The sequence below is a fragment of the Mauremys mutica genome, chromosome 1 (genome assembly GCF_020497125.1).
Source record: "Mauremys mutica isolate MM-2020 ecotype Southern chromosome 1, ASM2049712v1, whole genome shotgun sequence".
Taxonomy (NCBI): domain Eukaryota; kingdom Metazoa; phylum Chordata; order Testudines; family Geoemydidae; genus Mauremys; species Mauremys mutica.
Window position 1 is genome coordinate 307,698,862 of NC_059072.1, and position 13,357 is coordinate 307,712,218.

A 13,357-nucleotide genomic window follows, 5' to 3' on the forward strand; every position below is an offset into this window, starting at 1 on the left:
AAGAAGTCTGTGTGGGGGGAAGAGTTAGCTATCCTGGTCAAGTGACTTACATTTCACTAGTTTCCTGGTAAAATATACTGGTAATTAATTGATAAAAATGCTTGAACTGGCAACCAACTTTGCTACAGTACCTGCAGGTGATTGCTGTAGTACATCCACTCAACCTGAACACCACGGCTTGTTTGTTTGGGGACATGCATTGCTTCCTGATGTGTTCGATCTTGTCCATAGTTTTAAAAGTCAGTGCTGTTGGGGTCCACTATTGTCCAGATTCTCTTAAAATGTTGTTTAAAGTAATACTGCAGGTTGCTCAAGAAGTGAAAGGGCAGCTCAGGATTAGAGCTGCTGTAAGTACTGGCCTCTCCCAAGGGGTTGCAGAAAGCTTTGGGGGATCCTGGGGCCACACCCTGCTCTGCACAAGCTGAATTTGAGAGTGCAGAGGGAAGCAGGTGCTGCACCCTCTTCTTTCCAGAATGGTGCAGGTATCATGCCCGTCTTGTGTATCCAAGAGCTGCTGAAGCCATTTGATCTGCCTGAGACTGAATTCCTACAGGGGCCCTCACTAAAAAAGCGCTTCTCAGCACTGCTCGCATTTAGTGGCTGAGAATGAAGGTCCCATCAGGCCTTCAATATATTTCTTCTGAAGGGGCTTGAATGTTGGCTTTCAAATTTTGAAGTGCTGCTCCATCCAACTCAGTATAAAAAAGTGTTGATTATTCAGTGAAAAAAGCCTCTGTGACTTTCAGATGCAAAAGTTAGTGTAATAGTCCACTCCCTTTTTAAAAACTAAATGTCTTGGCTCCACTTTGTCTTATAGAAAGTAACAGAATCTAAGTAATAAGTTTTCTGCTTGCAGTTAATGGGGAATTTTGCTGTGTAACTGCCTCCTGTGAAATAGTGGCTGGCATTTGGTTGTCATATGGCTGCGCTGTATAATTATAGAACATGTTATGGCTTGATGGATGAAGTCATTAAGAGCACAGTAATTAGTACCAGCCTGCTACTTTGAACTGCTGTGTGGTGACAGTGAATTACAACTGTACACACATGAATATGGCTTTCTAACCATCTGACGCCTCAGGCCTACATACTGTTACCCTGTAACCATGCTGGACATTTTCATTTTAAAATATACAGTACATACATAAAACCAGACAGACCAAAGATTTTTGCTTATTACATCTTTAAAATTCACATGAAATCTAAATAATCTCTGAGGGAAACTTAAAAGGCTAGTTAAACTACATTGGATTACTTGTGACATTACAGTTGGCGTAGGAAGCAAAGTCCTGTGGTGGAAAGGCAAAGAACTGTGCTACAATATGTAAGACCCAGATCTAGAATTAATCCTAGGATTGGGCCTGCTGACTCAGGGTTTCTAAGGAGAAGCTAGCAGTGCAGCAAGATGCTGGCTGTGAAGCAATTCACTTCACTTTCAAGCTGAACCTCATAATGAGATCTCAGGAATGGTTCAGCTGGAGATGTAAATCTGAACTGAGCTACAGAGGGCAAGGGGGGAGTTGGAGGAATGCAGAAATATGGGGAAGATGGGAATGGCAAACAGCTCATCATTTACATGGTGGCTTTACCATAATCTCTAGAGCTGGCTGGAAAAACAATTTTTTTTTCACAGAAAATGTTTTGACTTTTCAGTGAACAATCAAAACCTGAACATTTTCTGCCAGAAACTGAAAGTTTTGATTCAGAATGCTGCTGCAGTGCCCCATGGGAATTGTCATTTGGGTGCATCATGTACCCATTCTCCTCCATGGGCTGGGCTCCTCAGCGGATTAGATCTCCCATGATGAGTCATGGGTCTACCCTCTTGCTGAAGTCACAGTGCCCGGGGAGTCCCTTGCCACAGTGCATCATGGGAGATGTAGTGTGGCTGGATAGCCAAACCCATAGAGGAGAATGGGGACATGAGGCACCGGAACTACAACATCCATGAGGCACTGTGGTGGCATTTCGATTTTGAAATTTTCAGTTTTCAGACAAAAATGTGAAAACATGTTGGATTTTGCATGTTTGAGTTTTTGATGAAAAGGTTCTTTTAATGAAAAACTTAATTTAGCTGAAAATCCAATTTTTCATTGAAAAACAGTTTCAATTACACCTCGGATCCCTGCAAAAATCCGTATTTTGCTGACAAGAGAATTATAAGTGATGAGCAGAGACTGCTTGCACCAAATAGACTGGGAAATATTGGTTTGACTCTTGGGCATGATGATTGGAGCAGTCCCAGATTTTAATTCTCTAATTCTTCTTGGCACCAAATTGTAGATGCCTCATTTTTAAAAATAGCTGCTATTGCTTGAGCCAGTGTTCTTATATGTGTTAGTAGAGAAGTGTGACAAGTGATCTTTGCATAGGGAGAGATTTTACTGTCTGTCACTTCTTTTCTCATTTCAATGAACTATCTTTTCTGTTTCTTCATTCCAGTTGAATATAGGATCCCAGCTTAGACAGCATTGAACTAGGCCACAAACAGGCCCTTCCCCCACAGGCCTGGTCTACACTAGCTCCAGCTCAACTCCATCAGTTCAGCTTTGTCAGTAGCAGCGGTGATGGGAGTACTAAGGCAGACAGGGTGCCGGCACTGAGCTCTATAGGCCTACCTCCTCTAAGCAGGGTTAAACGACCGAGTGTTTAAAATGGTCACAGCTGCCTAAAGTCCTGTCTACGCAGTGCTCCGGTAGTTATTATCAATTGAACAACTCTGGTACTAGAACCAAGGGAAACTTTTAGAGAATAAAGGCCAGACATTCACCACACCCTTGCTTCCCATTCTCCCAGCATTTTCAAATTGCTCCCAAATGTGGTTGGGTCCAGGAGCTGAACTAACAGCAGAGGCTATGTCTACACTACACACCTTACAATGCAGTGTAGCCACTCTTTGTCGCTGAGAGAAAGCTCTCGTGATGACAAAATAAAACCACCCCCAACAAGGGGCGGTAGCTTTGTCTCCTGCTGATGAAGTGCTGTCCTCACTGGTGCTTTTCATCATTAAAACTATTTGTCAGGGGTGTGGTTTTTTTCACGCTCCTGAGGGACAAAAGTTTTAACAACGAAAGTGCCACTGTAGACATAGCCAGAGTGTGCTCATCTGAATTGATCTGAAAAGCTATCACAGACTTGAAGCCAGGTAGCCATGGGGGGGGTCCCGTGGTGGCCCTAGTACCACTCATGGCCCTTGGTCATTTTGACTAGCTTATACAGCTGAATATCTGCCTGGAAATCTGGGGCCTTTGAACTTATCTTTATTTTCAAGCAATAAATCATGAAAGATTTTGCCCTAGTATTTACAATAATTAAGAAAGGGCAAATAATTGTCCTTCTCCAGGCTGAAATCTTCCCCAGACACTGTGATCTGAGAGACTGTGATGTCAGTGCTAGGTGAAAAAAATACAGTGTCATGAGCATAGTGTTGACATCACATTCCATACTGCCCAAGCGCATTTGCTGAGGGCTGGATGTAAGTGACAAATAGGAATGATGATTAGATTGAACTCTGAGGACTACATATAATAATAATTGGAGATATACCTATCTCCTAGAACTGGAAGGGACCTTGAAAGGTCATTGAGTCCAATCCCTTGCCTTCACTAGCAGGACCAAGTACTGATTTTTGTCCCAGATCCCCAAGTAGCATCCTCAAGGATTAAACTCACAACCCTGGGTTTAGCAGGCCACTGCTAAAACCACGGAGCTATCCCTCCCCCAAGAATAAATATATGGAGATATACCTATCTCATAGAACTGGAAGGGACCCTGAAAGGTCATTGAGTCCAGCCCCCTGCCTTCACTAGCAGGACCAAGTACTGATTTTGCCCCATCCCTAGGTGGCCCCCCTCAAGGATTGAGCTTACAAGCCGGGGTTTAGCAGGCCAATGCTCAAACCACTGAGCTAGAGGGTGAAGGCAAGCTCAGGCAGTTGTCCATGAATTTCTGGGACTTGCTAGAAAAGACTGAATGAAGCTATCTTAGGTGATTCTATCTGATCCTCCCAGGGCAATTTAGTACCCTGTGGTCAAAGTCAGTTGATGGGTCAAGATCAGTTTCTCTCCTGCCTCTCTTCATTGTCCTGAGGTCATTTATCCATGATACGACTGATGTTTAATTCCACATCCTGGTTTGAAGCTGGATTTGGACAGATCCAGTTTATCTACAGAGGTTAGGTGCTTTTGAAGTCAGTTCACCACTGCCTCCTAATAATCCAGGAAGGATTTTAGTCTAAGAGGGCTATTACCTGTTTCATGGTGTTAGCCTCTCTGAGAGGTGATACCATTGGCTATGTCAGTCAGGGAAGAGCCCACAGGCATTTCCTACTGGCTTTGGTCATTCAGGCAGGACACGGGTCCAGCTCAGAGGTGGTGTCATTGATTTCTTAGCACTTCTGCCTGCAGGATGGGGCTCAGTTTCTAATAAGGAAGTTGATGTGTGATTCTCTCACAGATGTGTTGATTGTGTGGCCCAATTTACTGTCTGAGATTATTTACAGTTTTTTTCAGCAAAGTGGGAGGAAAGTTCCTCACAGCAGGAGGAAGTCGCCGTTGAGACTGAGAGGAGTCAGCCTGAGTTTATTAGTCAGCTAAGGAGTAGAATAGCTCCTTTGCTATGCTATTAAATGTTTACTTGTAGCAATATTCAAATGGTAAACATTTAACAAGAGGAATCCTTCTGTCATTCAGTCTTTCCCAGGACTGTATATTAATCTAATTGCTTCATTTTAGCAAGAACTCTGTCCCTTCTCCTCCCACAGTTTCCTTTGACCCTAAGCCCTGATTTATAGGCATTTGTGCAAGCCGTAATTGATGTCAGGGAGACTTTTAGTTGAGTAAGAACTGCAGGATCAGGCCCATATTGTAGGCTGTGTAGTTCTAAGAACTTGCAATCCTGGGATCACATCATGAAGCCTCTTTTCATTTTTTACTGCAATAAATTTTGACTGAGTAACAACTGAGTAAGGATTTGTCTTTGGCTGTCCTTACCAGATTACTTTACAAATTCTTGGTAACTCAGCCTCTTACAAATCCTGTAGATGTTTCTGTTTTCCTGGTTAACTTGGATGTGACGGGTGGACTTGGTCCGGAGGCCCCCTGCTGGAGGACTTGTGGCGTTGCCATACCCCGCCCCAGAAAAGGGCAGTAGAGAGGTCCTCTGAGCTTCCTAGAGCGGCTGTGTGAGAAGCAGCCAATCAGGGCCCAGCAGCTAGTATAAGAAGAGTTGCAGGGCTAGACTGAGATCAGTTCCTTGCTAGAGCTGGAGAACAGTGGGTGATGTTCCAGGCTGGCTGCTGGGACTCCATGAGGACAAGGCCCTGAGATAAGGGTGAAGAATGTAGGGGAGCCATGGGGAAGTGGCTGAGGAAATTACAGCAGCAACGCAGTTTACTTAAAGGCACATTTGCAGATGATGCTTATTTATAGGGTCCCTAGGTTGGGACCTGGAGCAGAGGGCAGGTCTGGGCTCGGGCCCCCTCCTCTCCAGCCACGGGGAAAGTGGCCTGGACTTTGAGGCACCCCGGAAGGGGGACTCAACTGTAGTGACCCAATTGAAGAGCTGGGGCCAGAAAGACCCTGAGATGTAGAAGACATTGCCTCCAGGGAAGGAGCCTTAGGGCCCTGCTTTATTCTGGAGCTGGAACAAACTGAGAGTGAGCCCCAGGATAGGGCAGCAGATCAAAGGACCCTACGGAGGGTGCTGAAATAGGCCCCCCAGTTGGACTTGTACCCCGAAAGGGGTTTGCGTTGCTTTTATCTCGCAGACAGACTGTATATGACTTGGCCAGAGGACTGAGTCTGCGAAGAACCACCATAAACAGGTAGAGAGAGAGAGAGAGAGAGAGAGAGCAGGCACATGCGCTCGGCCAGGGGGGCTCGCGAGAGGTGAGCGCAACACCGTTACACTGGAATTACTTCATATTCCATAAAATGATTCTGAAACCCTCATAACTGACAGGTATATAAACATGGAAACTGCCTAACCCAGCTCAGAAAGTGTTGTAATAAGTTAATTGCAAGGCTGCTTTGGAAGTTATTAGCTATGCACTTTTCTCTGCTTCACTCTGCTATTCAGTAAAATTAAATGGTGGAGGAAATGACAGCTAATATTTAATTGCTGTGTAAATATATATATACTTGTACTAGCCAGGTATGATGTAAAAGTGTATCACACAGTACACTCCAAAACACCTTGACACTGTGTAGGTTCAGCATGAGCCCATGTGACACAAGCTGATGAACTCCAAGACGCACCCCAGCAAAAACAACCTCCCCCAGCTTGCGAACAGTCTTATGCTTTGGGGTTATATTTCAAATGTTCTCCTGTCTGCCTAGCTAAAAGCAAGTCCTGGACATCTTCTCTTTAGGGTATTGTGTGAGGGACATGCTTTGAGAAGATGTAGCTTTTATGTATGATGCAGCATTGACAATGCAAGTCTAGGGAAAGGAGATAATGCTCGTTATTGTAAAGAGTAAAAAGTTCCCCTGCACAGAAAGAATACCAAACAATGGAAAATTGTGGTTGGATATTTTCACACACCAGTCTTATAAAATAAAATGAGCGCACGCTCATTAAAGTGTTGGTGGAAATAGTATGATATCGGGAGCAATCTTCATGTCATCTGGGAATGTCTCAAATTGACAGACTTCTAATCCGATATCAAAATATTGATGAAAAGGTTATTTCAGGGACATGTATCCTAGTTCCTATTAATATGGTAAGAAAATGGTCTGATTTACTGAAATCAAGCAGCTACCTTGTTGTTGTAGCCAATAAATATGTTTCATTAAACACTAAAGCCCCTGGTTCTGTCAAAACTCCCATTGAAGTAGAGTTGTGATAAACCCCGGGATTTTTCAGAGTTCATTTTGTGTGTGTGCGTGTGCATTTTGTTCTTTTCAGGTTCTGAAGTATTTACATGAGCTTACTGTATTTGAAAGATTTTTTGTAAATACTAGAAACAGGGTGGACACAAGGCAAGAGCCTGCATAGAGTAGAGGGGCATTGCTAGTGGGTAGAATCAACTGTCATTGGATTCTTAAGGGAGGGGAAAGGGTGGAATTATGAAGTGGTGGTGGTTGGGATTGATTTGATAGAATCTAGAAAGTTCTGGAAGGCAGATGTAATAAAGGTTGGGCACATAGGAGTGCTGGTAAGAGACTATATTTTTAATTTCCTGGTGCCAGTCTCATGACATGGGTAATGGTTACAAAAGTTTACATTGTGTACTATGTCAAGTGTCTGTATCTGACACCAGTGGCTGAAATTGCTGAAAGGAAAGTATGGCTAGGAGGTTTGCCCAGACAATACAAATAAAATGAGGAGGGGGAGGGAGAGATGGGAGGTATTTACAGGTACAATCATCTTAAGTTTCTGATATGTGGGTATCCAGTCCTATTTCAAATTTATTTTTAAAAAAAGTGTCACCCCCTAACGTTAACACAGTCCTAAAGCACAATCTGGAATTCCAGAAATGTTTCTGCAATCACCATCTGCCTCATGTCTTTCTTTTCGCTTGTACCATTTTAAGATTAAAGATCTCGATAACTACCCCAATCTATATGAAGGAGACTGTCACAACAGGTTGGTGAAAAATAGCTGAAGAGAAATCATGTTACACAGGACAGTTGAATTTAGAATTTTGCCCTCTTTTAAAAGACTTGCCAGGCTTCAGTAAGAGTTGAGGGTACTCAGCACCTCCCAGCCATTTTCAGTACTTTCCAGGTTTGAGCCCTTATCTGGCACCAAAATATCGAATGTCCTCAATTCCTGAAAGGAAATATGGCTGTATGTGTCGAGCCATCCCATGGGTTTATTTAAAGATGTATCACCCCTTTTAGCACATACAAGTTTATATGACAGTCAGTAACTGATTGCACTCATGGGTTTAGGGCATTACATCACCAGCAGACCTCCTCCCCCACCCTCCCCTGCTGTTTGGAGTCTAAATTCCCAGCTCATAACTATGACCAGTCATTAAGGGAGTTTTTGCCCTTTTAATTTTTACATTCAATCCCCACAATAAATTTTAGACATGCAGAATTCAAGTCCTCTTAACACCATTCAAAATAAACAGCTCATACAGGAACCGTAGCTAGCCTAGCTTTCCCTCTGGGGCAGCTATTTAAAAATTTACTCTCATTCCCAAAATCAAATAAATTTCAGTTAGTTTTTATTCTCAGAAGGCAGAACCCCCCCACCCCTAATAAATCAAGGGGAAAAACTAGTCTGGAAAGACCTGTCCTTTGACAGTATGATTTCTTGGAAAAAACATAAAGAATTCACGCTGTCATTTAAGCTTATTTAACTTGGCCTCATTTTTTCAGTGTTTCACCCAGTCTTCCATTTACATTGTGTTCTATTGAAATAGAATAGTCTCAGCCAACGGGATTGCAGAGTTGCTTTATGTATGAGTTTGTAGGTCACAAATGTAGTGTAGTTTCCTGCTGCCATACAGAATTAAAATAGCTGCACTCTCTTTCGCTTCTGTCATCCGTATGCTAACAACAAATATGTCTTCCTTACTTTCTCATCTCTACTGGCAGATAAGAGAAGAAAAACTTCAACATCTAAACAAAAGAGAAATTTAAGCATGAGAACAATAATAACTTGAGGATGCTTCTTGTTAACTTAGTGACTACATCTCAGGCTAATAAACATCCTTGGTCTTTGATCTCAGAATTAGTTTGGCCCAGGGTACATAAATTGGAAACATTTATCTAAATGTATAGTATGGTACTGTGTTGCCTCATGATGATGCAACTTCATGTCATGCTGAAGTAGACAGCTCAGGAAAACCTGGAAGTTACAGATAGACCATTGTCTGCCCACACTTATGGTAGCTATTTGGAATGAATAAAAATTTAAATAAGCATGAATGTCCAGGATATCAGTTGACGATGTCAGTTTATTGCAGCTGTAGTTGAGAGGCGACTTAACCTGACTGATCAATACATACCTTTCCAGTCCATTTTAAATATAGTAGCTCAGGAATGTAATGACATACTCATTCTCACTGCAGATCAGAAAAAGCATTAAAACATTACTTCTAATAAGTCTGTCAGTACTTAAGGAATTAATGGAATGTGTATGACAAATACTCTTAAGAGTTGCAAGAATTAAGAAAGGCAATAACATCAGAGTTATTTCATACCTCCAATTATTACTAGACTTTCCCTCATGGAAGATTTTCTAGAGCAGGGGTCAGCAACCTTTCAGAAGTGGTGTGCCAGTCTTCATTTATTCACTCTAATTTAAGGTTTCGTGTGCCAGTAATACATTTTAATGTTTTTAGAAGGTCTCTTTCTATAAGTCTATAATATATAACTAAATTATTGTTGTATGCAAAGTAAATAAGGTTTTTAAAATGTTTAAGAAGCTTAATTTAAAATTAAATTAAAATGCAGAGCCCCCCAGACCGATGGCCAGGACCCAGGCAGTGTGAGTGCCACTGAAAATCTGCCTACCCTTGTTCTAGAGAATTATCACATTTACAAGTGCAGTTAGGAGTCAGGATTCAGTCTTGTCTATATAACTACATTTATAAATATCTAATTCTTGTTTATACTTTGGTTATAGTGTCACTTTTAACATTGCTATAGTTAGGGCTTAAAATACACTTTCATTATAAGTATCTACTTTCAGATGCATATGAAGAAGACATCTACACATTTTTCAGAACACTATTTAAAACATCTCCAAAAGTTAATCTTACTAAATGTACCTCAATTTCATCTTTAACCTGATAATTAAGTGTGAGAATTTTTAGCCATAGTGAGAATTTTTGAAGTAAGTTTGGTAAAATTTTGTTTGAAAACAGGTTTGAAAAATGTTAGACTTTCTTCTTTAAAATTTCAAACTTTTCATGAACTTGGAGTTGTGTTCTACCCCTAGGCTGCCTTGCAGTGGAGGATGGAATGATCCGATGTAGCCATGACTTACCTCACAGCACTGTTGAGGCTTATCAGTTATTGTCTGCAAAGTGCTTTGAGGTCCTCATATGATAGCTGCTAGAGAAGGACAATATATTATTATTGCTATTTGGAACTGCAGTAGTGATCCCCTAAATTTTGTACTAGATTGTGCCATTAGTTAGATACATGAGTTAGAGGAACATTAGGGATACATAAGAGAGATTCTAAATTAGTTTCTCCTTCCACTCACTTGCAATGCCATTTTGCTGATAGCTGGATGGAGCCCTAAGTGGAGCCTACATATTAGTTAGAACGGGGTTGATAATGTGAAGGGTTTCTGTAATCCAGATGCAATATCTTCTAGCTACTCAATACCAATGTATTAGATATAGATAATGGTATTTGGCCTTTTTAAGATGGGGAAGACAAGTACATTGATGTACCCAGCCATGTTATATATTCCTTCTAGGCCACAGCCTCTTGCCTCCTCTGACACTGCATCTTCATGAAATTGCAGACGTTCCTTTTAGTTAGATTAAGTTGGCAGTAGGTGGGTGAATCAGATCTGTGGCAAACTTGAAAACAGCATGACTGCTTTTAAGATAGCAATAATTTGTTTGCTTGCAGCACAGGCACAGCTCACACCCCCTGAAACCTGACCAATGCACTCTTGTTTTAACTTCTGGCCCTATGTACCTAGTCCACTGGATCAGTTATCTGATATCACTTTATAGCTACAACTTATGCAGCTTGTAGTTTTAAACCATATGGTAATTCTTTTATGTAGTATTTCTTCTCTTTTTATTTTTCATTTTCCCACACCCACTCCATTTATTGTTGGCTGCTCTCCCAGCACCTTTCCTCCATGGAGAGAGTTGCATAAATAGACCTTTGTAGACTTTAGAACACAGACATGGGTGGATGGATCTTTTCAACTCTGCTTCAGGGTGGTGTAAAGAGCATCTCATCTATGGTACATGTATACAGGATTCTGTAGTAAAGGAATTTGATCTATAAATAAGACTTCCACTCCTGTCTACTGTGACATGGGACCAGCAACAAACTGTGTATTTAAACTGCTGTGTATTATTGAACAGTGTCCTGCCTTGACTGTTTAGTCTGTCTGCGGTCAGTAGGAATGAATGTAGGGCTGTGGGGGAATTAGGAATAATTGAGGAAATTAAAAAATCTGCATATATTTGCATTTTCCTCTTCATATGCCTTTTATAATTTTTTTTATGTACTTGCCATATTTTAAAAAAATTGGCTGATTGTTTTTCCTCTTCACTTAGTTTGCTACTGAAATATATAATTACATTTAGGACAAACATACCAGTATATTTATTTTGTGCATGACTTACCCGTTACAGTAATGGGCCCAATCTTGCATTCCTTGCACATTCAGAATTTCCACTGATTTTAAATGGGAGTTTTGGTTGCCAAGAAATACAGCATTGGGCCCACAGTATGGCTTATTATTACAGTTACCACTGGAGGGATAGCAATTTGTTTATTAAGATTTAGCTACATCAAAATGTATTTTAATCACCTTGATTTTAGTTGGAATAACTAAGGGTCCCTCTAGAGGAAAGATATGAAGATTGTCTTCGCAAGTGAACACTTGGGAAAGAGAATCAGTTTATCTGGCTTGGAGGATAGCACAAATGATTTGAGGGAGAATGTGGAGAACAGTTTATCTGAAGTTGCATTTTTGGGTGTATGGGAAGGAGGGAAGAAAAGGAAATTAAAATAGCTGTCTTGTTGATTCCACTTGTTGTATCCACTTATGGAATGTGGGTCAAATTCAGAGGTGAGGTCAATGGTATAAGTTACCTGTCAGTAAATGGTTGTAAGTAGGTAGAGGTGGGGTATATCTTACACACTGGCATGCAGAAGGGGTGGGTATTGCAGGAAAAGTGGTTAAAAAGGGTGTGTAACTATGCAGAGTAAGCAAAGAGAGTTTTCGTCTAAGCCCTTGGGCAGAGTGTGGAAATATATCACACCACAGTGCACACCTCTAGACAGATATTGGGATACAGATATGAAACGCTAATGACAAGAGATGAGCCTAAACCCCAATCCCTGATCTGAATACCATCCAAATTTGGAGAAGTTTGTATCTGAATTTGAGTTTTGCAGTGGATGGAGCATATCGACTATGAAGTGCTTCATTCCTGAAAAAAAAGGGTGTGGTCAGCTAGAAACTTGACAGGCACATCTGCAGCCTTCAAAAGCACGTGACTCCAACAGAGAGTGAACAGCTTCAATGAATGACTGGAGTAACAAGCATCTTGCTGCGAGTTTGGCCAACCCACCAGGATGTCAGGATTCCTATTGCTGTGGATGTGCCAAACAGTGTGTTTGTGTGCACACTGCGGTGCCTTTTGCGCATACAGTCAGAAACCAGAATCTACAGATAAACACTCTCTTAAAATAAAATACATGAAAATCACTTTCTGTTTCCTTACAGGCCAAGATCTAAATGCTGGATTTGTGTTTGCACCTCTGTGATTGAGGGCATCTAATACAGTGGAAGCAAAATAGGGAGTGTAAATCCTTGTGCAGTGGTTTAGGTGATAATGAGATAGTATTCACTGTTGCAGGAGAAGCACAGAACCATGGACTTCAGGTCTGGGAAGATTCAAAGATGAACTGGCATGTTTTGTAATATTTAAAAATAAATAAATAAGGCAAAATTATCCTTGTAGTGTGTGTATATAAAGGAATTTCACCCACTCATGAGAAAAACCTTTGTCAGCATTAAAATTTCCCTCTTCTGAAGTAGGTTTTCCAAGGCAGGAGGAATCAGACGGTGCACTCTTCTTGTCTGCCTTTATGGTGCACTTTGGAGACATTCCATGTTCATTAGCTTTTGGCTGAGGGAATGACTTCATGTGTGAAGAAGAAAATTCCCTAGGGAATCTGTTGTGTAAACCACAGTCTGGGAGATAAGGCTGGACCTCAAAGAAGAAATTGGTCTTCTCAGATCATATTATGTCTATGTGTCTGAGACTAGACAAGCTTTGGGAACAGAAAAAGCAGCGTGCAGGAGGTTTTCATCAAACTGAGAATTCCGTGGGCAGATAGAATAAGTTGGCTAATAAGATAAAAGCAAAAAAATATAAGGAACTACAAAGAAACACAACAGCAGAGGATGGAAGGCATGATGCTTCACTGGGGTGCTAAAATACAGGCGATTTCTATCACGTACTGGGTCCACAGTGCTTGACTTCCTGAGAAAATACTCCCAGACAACATCCACTTCTTGGAAAAACGTGGGTTGCGTGTTGGCACTCCAACGTACTACATGCCAAAAAACAAAAACAAAAAAACCCCACTGAAATGAATGATTAGAACTTAGAAGTACTTCTCATGCTCATATTTCTAAAGCTACTAAAAATGTGTCAGGACCTGGGAGACTCCCATTTTCAAATCTGTTC

General features: G+C 41.3%; 1 long non-coding RNA gene across 3 annotated transcripts in view; it reads left to right on the plus strand.

Annotated features, from left to right (window-relative positions):
* Positions 1 to 12,569, plus strand: part of LOC123368982 — a 168,519-nt gene extending 155,950 nt beyond the window's left edge. For all 3 annotated transcript variants that reach the window (XR_006578956.1, XR_006578953.1, XR_006578959.1), the window contains one exon: positions 12,388 to 12,569. This is a non-coding gene — a long non-coding RNA (uncharacterized LOC123368982). The remainder of the gene's footprint in view (positions 1 to 12,387) is intronic.
* Positions 12,570 to 13,357: the final 788 nt, after the last annotated feature.